At 39.8% G+C, this 10,788-nt stretch overlaps 1 long non-coding RNA gene across 1 annotated transcript; it reads left to right on the top strand.

Moving 5' to 3' along the window:
- Window positions 1–3,302: 3,302 nt before the first annotated feature.
- LOC143304133 (uncharacterized) lies at window positions 3,303–4,888 on the top strand. The gene is made up of 4 exons (XR_013060829.1): window positions 3,303–3,473; window positions 4,254–4,336; window positions 4,571–4,660; window positions 4,761–4,888. It is a non-coding gene; the product is annotated as an uncharacterized LOC143304133 (long non-coding RNA).
- Window positions 4,889–10,788: the final 5,900 nt, after the last annotated feature.

The raw sequence follows: 10,788 nt of genomic DNA, 5'->3' as shown, positions 1-10,788 counted from the left end.
TATCATCTATCAACCACGTGGAAAGGGACAGGATCAGCTATCTTGACTCGGGAGCCTCAAACCATATGACCCCGGATAGGTATCGGTTCGTGGACTTCGTGCCTGCGACTGAACAGATCCGGATTGGTAAGGGGTACCTGGAAGTCAAGGGAAAAGGCACGATCGTCGTGAAGATGACCAAAGCCTGTGGCGGGTGGAGTCTATCCTTGTCGAACGCCCTGTGGGTGCCTGAATTAGATGTAAATCTAATCTCGATCAGGCAATTGGCAGTGAAAGGCGTCACCACAGTGTGTACGAAGGATGAGGCCGTCGGCACACATGATGATGGGGATGTGGTATTTAACTCAAAGGTAGGAGACAACGTGTACTACCTAGAGACAATACCACCTGAGAGGCATGTAGCAAACGTTTCCATGGAGAACGATCAAGAAGAACCTGGAAATGATGACGACCACGCCGAGGTTATTGAAGCTAAGGCGTACAAAGGTATCGTGTCATGGCATGAGAGGTTAGGTCATCTACATGGGGACGCGATGAGAAAGATCCCTGTGAGGAACGTGAAGGAGGGCTCTAGGATACATGAGGAACCATGCGGGGTCTGCGTGAAAGGGAAAATGACAAAAGTACCATTTCCGAAGACAGCCCACCACATGTGTGAACGTCCTTTAGAAATAGTTCACAGCGATATTACTGGCAGAACGCAATGCAAGTCGCTTGGCGGAGGTAATTATTTCGTAACGTTCACAGATGATTTTTCTCGTTTCATGCACGTCAGAATCATCAGTAGGAAGAATGAAGTACTCAAGTGCTTCAAGGAGTACCAGGCGGAGGTGGAGGCTTTACACCAATCCAAGATAAGTGCCCTTCAAACAGATAACGGGGGTGAGTACACAGGAGAAAACTTCGAGAACTACCTGAAGGAGAAAGGTATCTTACACAGGAAAACTGTTCCTAGAAACCCTGAACAAAATGGGGTCTCCGAACGAGCGAACAGAACCCTGGTCGAGATGTCCAGATGTTTACTCATCCAATCTGGACTCCCTGACTATCTGTGGGGGGAGGCTGTGAACACGGCATGCCACATAAGAAACCTATGCCCATCCGCTGCCATCGGAGACAAGATCCCACTGGAATTATGGAAGGGTAAGGGATGTGACCTCCAAGGGGAGATAAACAGACTGAGAGTGTTTGGATGCAGAGTCTGGTATCTAAAGAGTCCAAGCGGAGGAAAATTCGAGAGCAGAGCGGATGAGAGGATATTTGTGGGATATGACAGACAGGTCAAAGGTTATAGAATTTACCTACCGAAGATCCAAAAGGTGATAATATCCTGTCATGTCAGGTTCGAGGAGAACACGTTTCCCTACAAGAGCGCTAAGGCGGAAACGAACCATATAAAGGATAAGTCCTCGGAATGGATATGGGATGTAGAAACCTTTGAACATAGGGGAGAAGCCGGTCAAACTGACGTCGAGACACAGAGTGACGGAGAAAACGACGAAGGGGAAACCGACTACTTTATGGACAGTTTAACGTGTGAGGACAATCCAGTGAATACTGTGAGTGTACCGTTTGTGCCGAGGAGGTCGGCAAGACTACACAAACCAAGAATATGTGATTGTTGTGCTCACACTGCGACTGTTTGTAAAGCTCAAAACGTGTGTGTACCTGTGAATGTGTATGAAGCCCTGAGGGGGCCAGACGCTCAAAAATGGACTGATGCAATAAGGAAGGAACTAGACAATCTAAAAAGTAAAGATGTGTGGGACATTGTGCAAAGACCCTTAAATAAAAACGTTATAGACTGTAAGTGGGTGCTTGTGATAAAGAGAGACCCTGATAGGTATAAGGCTAGGCTAGTAGCTCGGGGATTCTGGCAGAGGCCTGGAGTAGATTATTCAGAAACCTTTAGTCCAATAGTAAAAGGCAGAACTCTAAGAATTCTGCTTGCTCTATGTGCGGAAAATGAGTGGGTTTACGAGCACATCGATGTGGAATGTGCGTATCTCAACAGCCCTCTGGATGAGGATATATACATGGAGCAACCAGAACTCTTTAGAGTTCCAGGTAAAGACAGAACTAAATTTGTGTGTAAGCTCAAAAAGAGCCTGTATGGACTGAAGCAAGCTGGAAGAATGTGGTTTAGACACATCGATAGCATTTTAAGAGGTATGAGTCTGAACCCATGCGTGAGTGGTCCATGTGTGTATGTGGATGCGTCTAAAAAATTTATTGTAGCTGTGTATGTGGACGACATCCTTGTGTTTGGGACGAATGAGTGGATTGAGATATTCAAAACTAGGATTAAGGACAAATTAGATGTTAGAATGCTAGGTGTAGACACTCAATTTCTGTCCATCCACCTGAGTAAGCCAAACAGCACCACTGTAGTATTCGATCAATCTGTACAGATAGGTCAAATGCTGGATCTGTTTGACATTACTCGTGAGGTTGGGGTGGTGGGAGTGTCGACACCGCTAGCTAGAGAATGTGAGGCTGGTTTTGATATTGAACGTGATGAGCCTTTCGACAGTAAATTATATGAACAAGCTGTGGGGCACATAATGTATGTAGCTACTGTAAGTCGTCCTGATGTTGCGTGTGCAATAGGGAAACTAAGCCAAAGATGCGCGAATCCGACTGTATCCGATTGGAAAGCAGTGAAGCGGGTATTCAGATATTTACTAAAGACCAAAGACTTGAAGTTAGTATACCAAAGGACCGGGCAACCTCTGAAGGTGTTTTGCGGGTTGTACGGTAGACAGGAAATCCAGGAGCGGGTATGTGTTCATACTCGCTGGTGGTGCGATATCCTGGCTATCCAAAAAACAACCGATTATAGCTCAATCGACGTGCGAAGCGGAATTTGTGGCAATGCAGGAAGCAGCAAGGGAAACAGTGTGGATTTCTTTACTGTTAAAGGAATTGGGTCAACTGTCATATTGCCCTCGCCCCTGCAAGATATTCTGCGATAATATCGGAGCTATTTCATGGTCAAAGGACGAGATAGTTGCTGAGAGTTCTAAGCACGTCCAAGTGCGTTACTTTTACGTTAAGAACTGCGTATCGAGGGGGATACTAGATTATACTTATGTACCTAGTCCTGAGAATGTGGCTGACATTCTCACCAAAGGCCTAAATAGGATTAAGACTCAGCAATTTACCAAAGCTATGGGGCTTGTAGAAACTAGCGATCAAAGGGGAGTGTTGAGAAATGTTAAGTTGGTACGATCGCTGCTTACTACAAGCTAAGTTGGTACGACTTCTAACGACGCTCTTTTGTCTTAGAAGTCGACCACGTTGTTCTATTGACTTGGAGATTCCTGTGTGGTAAGACGTGTTATAAGACTGAAATATATTGGAGAAAACGAATCTAAGTGAATCGTTATTTTATAAACCCAAAACCTTATTAAATAACAATCAAAGCCATGTGTCCTGGGTTTTGGTTATGGTGTATGCAAATTCGTCGGGCGGTAAGTTTGCCAAGCTTAAAGCGTTCTCTATTAGTTTCTTCTGTGTGGTGTATCTTTGCGTCAGTGTATCATGGTATAATGTTTTCATTTCTCGAGTTTATCAGAAATAGGAATAACCTTTTATAGAAAAAGAAAATTTTATATTTATATATATTATATTTTTTTCTTTCCTTTTTTTTCTTCTTTTTTTTTCTTCTCCCCCTTTTTCTTTTTTTTTTTGTTTTTTTTTATTGTTAATACCTTTGTTTTATTTTAGGTTTTACGTACTTGTTATCAGTGAAAATAAATATTATGAATACTACTTGGATTGGAATTATATACATATATGCGTACAAAATCCATTTCTACATGTTAGATATAATAATATAACAATACTACGTAGATTAATACATAATAAAATATCCTTTTACTCCGGTTATATTTATTACTAACTCTCAATTAATCTATCTTAATTATTTTCTAACCACTTTCTATATTTATCAGTTATTTTATTTCTTCTTGTTAATCTGCGAAATCCATGCATGTACACTTCCTTGTATGGTGATTGATTGTTCACGAGGTAAGTTGCACTTTCACTGTTTTCGTTATTCGTTGAACTAACACGTTTTACATTCAAACAGTAATTGGAACACTCGTAATAAACTTCTTTTCTTTTTCCAAGTTTCCGCTATCTGTGTCATTCGACGAACAGTGCCACGCCTCCACAACACCGTTATAACATTTAGCGATGCTGCTCTTTGCATTAAGGCAATTGAAGTTAATTCGTTCGTTTATTTTCAGCTGGTACATGGTGTTCCGCAAGCAGGGAGCCATAACCTATTTTGCATGTAGACCTTCTTGTATGATGATTACTTGTTTACAAGGTAACTTTCACTTCCCCTCTTTTAATTATTTATTGAATCGACATGTTGTATATTCAAACAATAATTGGAGTACACATAATAATTTTCCCTTTTTCTTTTTAGGTTTTCGCTATCTGTATTATTCGACGAACAGTGTTACACCTCCTTTTGATTTATCCATAATATAATTATAACATTTAGTAACCTTGTATTTTGCACCGAGACAACTGAAACTAATTTATTCACTTATTTTAGGTAGCTGTCACACATTGTGTTCCACGAACAACGATCCATAACCTATACTTGCACGTACACTTTCTTGTATGTTGATCACTTGTTCACAAGGTAACTTTCACTTTCACTAGTTAATTGTTCATTGAGTTAACACGTTTTATATTTAAGCAATAATTGACACACGTATAATAATTTTCCTTTTTCCTTTTAGGTGTTCGATATCTGTATTATTCGACGAACAGCACTATAACATATACTACCGCACTACGTTGCCCACTGAAATCGCTTTATTCATTGCTTATTTCGATTATGCGCTAGTTTTAACTTGTTTAAATGCACCGTTCGCGGAATCCCTTTTACTTCGATCTTGACGTTTTGGTTCTGCAAGATTTCTAGCACTTTGTATGGTCCAGTATATTGATCGGAGAATTTTCCTTTACTGGGTTCTTTTAGTAAATATATCGAATCTCCTACTTTAAAATCTTGGGGGTTGATTCGTCGGTCGTAATATTCTTTTGATCTTAGTTTGGATTTTATCAAATTTTCTCTTGCCATTCGTTGTACGGTGTTAATTTTATCGAACAGATCTTCGAGATATTCTGCGTAAATTGGTTCCATGTTCTCTTCGATTATTACTTCACCAGTAGGTTCTCTGGCTAGATGTCCAAAAACTAATTCGTGCGGGGAGAATTTCGTTCCTTCGTGTACAGAGGTATTATAGGAAAACATAGCTAATTCTACCCATTCGTCCCAATTTTTGGAATTTTCAATGTATAATTTGAGATATTCTATCAGCACGTGGTGAGATCTTTCGATTGAACCGTTACTTTGTGGATGATATGCCGTCGTGGTATATTGTTTGATGCGGAATCTCTTTGCTACTTTCTTCATTAATGAGGATGTAAAGTTCGTTCCTTGATCAGTGAGAATAGCTCTCGGTGACCCGAAACGACAAATAAATCGCTTTACAAAAACGTCCGCTATCTCGGCTGAAGAGATTCCTCCTAGTGGAATCCCAATTGAGTATTTTGTTAATAAGTCTTGGATAGTTAATATATATTCGTTTCCCTTTTGGGTTTTTGGTAATGGACCTATAATATCCATACTAACCTTATCGAACGCTTTACCTGGTGTGTCTGTAAATACCATTGGTTGCTTTGCTTTTATTCTTGTGAGTTTCTTCAATTGACATTCGTTACATGTTCTTACGTAATCTTGAATTTCCTTTTTCATATTTTCCCAATAGTAATGTTGTCGTATTCTTTGATAAGTTTTTGTTATTCCTTTGTGTCCTGCTACGCTTGATTCATGTTTTTCTCGTATTATGTTGTTCCGCGCTTCCACAGATGGGGTAATTACTTCCCCAGTGCAAATGGTGATGGTTAAGGTTTTTTCCATAAATATTTCCTTTAATTTTCTGATTGTATATCGCCAGGGTATTTCCTCCAAGTTTCCTTTGCTAATGCTGAACGAAGTTAACTGTTTTTCATTTACTGCGTCTAATAGAGATCTTAGCGAGTTTAATAAATTTTCTGGTGTTATTGGAATATTTCTATTTTCCTTTATCGGTAGGAATACAATGTATTTTCCAGAATCGTAATTCAATCTTGCTTTTTCTAACATTAAATCTTCATAACGAGGTAATTTTCCCGTTTCCTTCATTTCTAAGGCTCCTTTATCTATCAGATTGCCATGTATATCTATAAATACTACTTTATGGTCATTTACTCTCGCAATTGAGTCTCGGGTTTCTGAAATTCTTAGTTCCGCAATTATCGTAGGTCTCGTGTCCTTTTCTCGTTGTTGAATTAGTTCTGGAATTACAGTGGAGGTCTCTTTTTCGCTTGTTGTATGCGTGCCTTCTTTTTCTCGATTGGTTATTTCTCTATCTGTACTTACATCGATTTCTGCTAATGCTTGGTCTAAATATTTTATGGGGGTTTCTTCTATTGTAAAATGTTTTCGGGTAAAACCCTTTCCTTGATTTTTAGAATCACTGGATTGAGGCAAGACGTGTGGTTTAGCTTCGGATATGGGAGAGTCTTCGATTGACGTATCTATTCCGAATCTTTTTGAGACAGGATAGCGAATCGGTGAGACTTCCTCTCTCTTTCTGATTGGTAAACAAACTTCCGGAGGGTTCCTAGATAATGCGTCTGCGTTTGCGTTCGCCCTGCCTTCTTTGTATACAATGTCAAATTCGAAGTCCGATAACTTTAATTTCCATTTCCAAATTCTTGAAGTAGGATCTTTGATAGAATGCATCCACACTAAAGGTTTATGATCGGTTACGATGGTAAACTTTCTTCCGTAAAGATACGGTCGGAAGTGCATTGCGCTGTAAACAATTGCCAGACACTCCTTTTCTATGGTAGAGTAGTTTTGTTCGGCGGGATTTAATAGCCTTGAGGCATACGCAATCGGCAAATCCTTTCCGATTGGCCCTTGACTCAGTAAACTGCTTATTGCATATCCTGATGCGTCTGTAGTAAGGTTAAAGGGTTTAGAAAAGTCTGGATATTGCAGGATGGGTTTCGTCACTAACGCTGTCTTTAAATTATTGAATGCGTTTTCTTGATTTTCTGTCCATTTAAAGGGAGTGTCTTTCTTTAATAGTTGTGTCAATGGTTTCGCGACCTTGGGGAAATCGGGGTATAAATCTTCTGTAATATCCTGCTAGTCCCAGAAATTGTTTGATATTTTTCGCCCTCTTTGGTCGTGGAAATTTTGATACGGCTTCGACTTTCTTTGGGTCGGGTTTCACGCCATCCTCACTAATTACATGTCCTAAATAATTCACCTCGTGTCGTAAAAATTCGCACTTATCAGGTTGTAATCGTAATTTAGCTTTCCTCAGTCTTTCCATTAATTTATTAAATTTAATTTCGTGTTCTTGGAGAGACGCGGAATAAATCACTATGTCATCCAGATAGACGAATAGTTCTATTCCTTGCAGACCAGATAATATTGAATTCATCAAACGTTGAAATGTTGCTGGGGCATCTTTTAATCCAAAGGGCATTCTTTTGAATTGAAAATGCCCGTATGGTGTCGAAAATGCAGTTTTGTGGGCATCTTCCTGTGACATACGGATCTGGTGAAAGCCCGATGCCAAGTCAAACGTGGAAAAATATTTTGCACTTCCTAATTGATCCAATATTTCTGTAATGTTGGGTAGTGGGAAGGCATCGCCAATCGTTTTATCGTTCAATTTTCTATAATCGATGACTAATCTCCAGCGCTTATTTCCTTGCGAATCGGGTTTTTGGGCACAATCCATAACGGGGAGTTATATGGAGATATTGATGGTTCCACTACGTCCGTATCTAGTAGTTCTTGGACCTGTCGATTTATTTCTTCTCGATGTATTGGTGGATATCGATACTGTTTAGTATTGATGGGTATATTATCCGTTGTAATTATCCTATGTTCCAGAACTTCGGTTGCTTCCAATGTATCTCCTGGAATATGAAACCTATCTTGATTATTACGAATCAATTTTTTAGCATTTTCCTTTTCTTCTTCGTTCAAATGTTCGAGTCGTAGTAACTCATTTATTTTATCGTATCTACTTTCCTCCGATCTTAGAACTGTATTGCACGCTGTCCTAGGAAGCGGGTGGCGGGGGGGGGGGGATTTTCAAATTCTTTAATTACCATCGTTGGTGTTGTAAATACGTAATCTCTCGAAGTAGTATTTATTACTCTTATGTAACCTTTTCCTTTATGATTCCTCACAACTGCATTACCAAAATAGATTCCCTTGTTCGGCTCGATTCTTGGAATAAATCCCTCTTTTATCTCTGGATTAGCGATATTAATCGAACACGTTATTGAACTTCGCTTCGGTATAATTATTTTTTCTTTAGTATCGAAGGGAATATAAATATTTCCCCACTTGATATGTTTTTCCTCATAATCTAAACGAGCTTTACAACCTGCAAAAAATTCGGATCCTAGGATTCCGTCTTGATCGATTAGCAATGAATCATCGACTACATGAAAAACAACCGGATGGCCCGCAACCTGTATTACCGTCTGCCCTAAGAAGACCAGGCTCGTTGCCGTAATTCCTCGCACTTCGATTGATTCCTTTTCGTCGATGATGGCTGAATCGAGTATAGCAGGTTTCTTGATAATGTTGATTTCCGATCCAGAGTCTAATAATAAACTCGTCTTAGTCTTTAGATCTGGGGAAACTATTCGTGCAGTTGGGGTCGTTGGGGAATCGTTAAATTTTATTGAAATAATTCGGAGAGGTCGCCTTCCGAATCTGAATTCAACTCCTGATGATTTTCCTTCGCCGGTTGCTTGTGCTTCACTCTTTTCCTTTTGCCTTGAGATTCTGGATTCTCTGTCTGTGACCTCGTTTGGTTGTGGGATGACTCCCCCACAATATTTAGTGGTTGTTCGTTCGATCTTATGGTCGGCATTGCGTTCGCTCTGTCTCTCGTTATGGGTGGTGGAGTCGATCTCGCGGGGGTGGCTGTCCTTGTTGTGTTTGTTGCCGTCGGCGCCGGTCGCCTGGTTGCCGCCTGTACTCTTGGGCGATTCGGCGTATCGTTCCTTCGTGGCTCGCCCCATTCTCCCGAAGGACGTGTTTGGTTTCCCGATGGTCTCGAAGCATAGGGTACGATTAATCCGGCATCTACTCGGGCTTTAAATTTGTAACAGTCTTTCACTAGATGCCCGGGTTTTTTGCAATAGTTACACGTGATATTTTGTCTTGTAGAATTCAAAAAATTCTGCGATGGAGGTAGCGATCTTCGATCTTGGCGGTTGTTTCTGATATTGTTGTTAGTGTTCGAAGGACGTGCGTTGTCGCGTCTGTAATAGTTCGAGGGTGTCGGTCGTTGGGGTTAGGTTGGGGTTACTAATTTATATGTATATTATTACTAATTTATATTTAAATTAAATAAAGAGAAAGATGAACTTGTTTAATTTAAATAGCTTATACATTTAGAGAATAATATTGAAAATATTAGGGAAATTTAAAAAATTTTTTAATATTAAAAAAAAATATTTAAAAATATTAATATGTATGTCGGATTAGCACTGGGAGTAGGGTTGTGGGCGTCAAATGAATCTTCACGGGAATTAACCATTGGTACGGTACACGCAGGTGTAGTTTATTATAATAATAGAGTTATTACAGTCTTGACAATTGATCACGACAATTGGCACTCGCGACACTAGTGACGATGGTCTCAGGCCCGACAACGAATCCGCGGCCAACGGGATCACAAAAGAACGTGTCGGAGATGAAAGGAAAACCGGAGCCTTCCCTTTGCAATTTTGCGAGAGTCTTCTGGTGCTTTAGCCTGGATTTTGTCATAGCTGTAATTAAGCAATTGTTGTCATTTGTAATTGTTCGATATATGTGATGGCGAGGGTGGGTTCGAGGTGGCAGCTGGTCGCCGAGCGTAGCCGCGGTCACGGGATAAACGTTTTGCCTGACGAAGGTGTGGATCGGTTGTATTGTTCTCCCTAGAAATCACATAGAATTGTACTTTGGAGATGTCGATAGAACGGGACACACGTTGTATTAGGAATCAGACTCCAGACAGAGGCTGCCTAGCAACGACGTTTGGATCTTTCTCGATGCTTCCAAAGAGTATACAACAAATTCTTGGCAGAGTCTGCCTAGCAGCGGCGATTGGAAGCTTCTCGATGCCTCCAGCGAGCATATAACGAACAAAATGCAGTGGTACAGCGAAAAAGATTTTCATCAGATATTCATTCGTGTGATCGCCTTCGAAAGTGATACATCGAGCAATTTACCGAGTGCCTCAGCAATCGTATTTTTTTTGTGTTTAAATTATTCTACGCATAGTATAGAGTTATCCCGTTGACCGTGGATTCGTTTGGAATCATTAGTTAAACTTATCATTTGTTAATCTTATCATTCATTAAACTCAATACTCATAATATTTTGTAAAATCTTGTATATTCGCGTAAATATAATCTCTGTTTCATAAAACGATGGCTAATTCAAACGAAGAATCGTTACACGCCTTAAATTCTAATGTTAACCCGACATATACATATATATATATATATATATATATATATACATGTATATATATATACATATATACATATATACATATATATATGTATATATATATATAAATAATATAATAATAAATCAAACTTGCTCGAGCCTGCTTGAATCTCTGTATCATTGTATCATAATGTGAGAACTTTCACAAGCCTAAATCTTGGCAGTCTGACGATCGA

This window comes from Bombus vancouverensis, unplaced genomic scaffold (assembly GCF_051014615.1).
Source record: "Bombus vancouverensis nearcticus unplaced genomic scaffold, iyBomVanc1_principal scaffold0022, whole genome shotgun sequence".
NCBI lineage: Eukaryota > Metazoa > Arthropoda > Insecta > Hymenoptera > Apidae > Bombus > Bombus vancouverensis.
The sequence above is the reverse complement of the archived record's forward strand: the minus strand, read 5'-3'. Positions and strand labels throughout refer to the sequence as shown.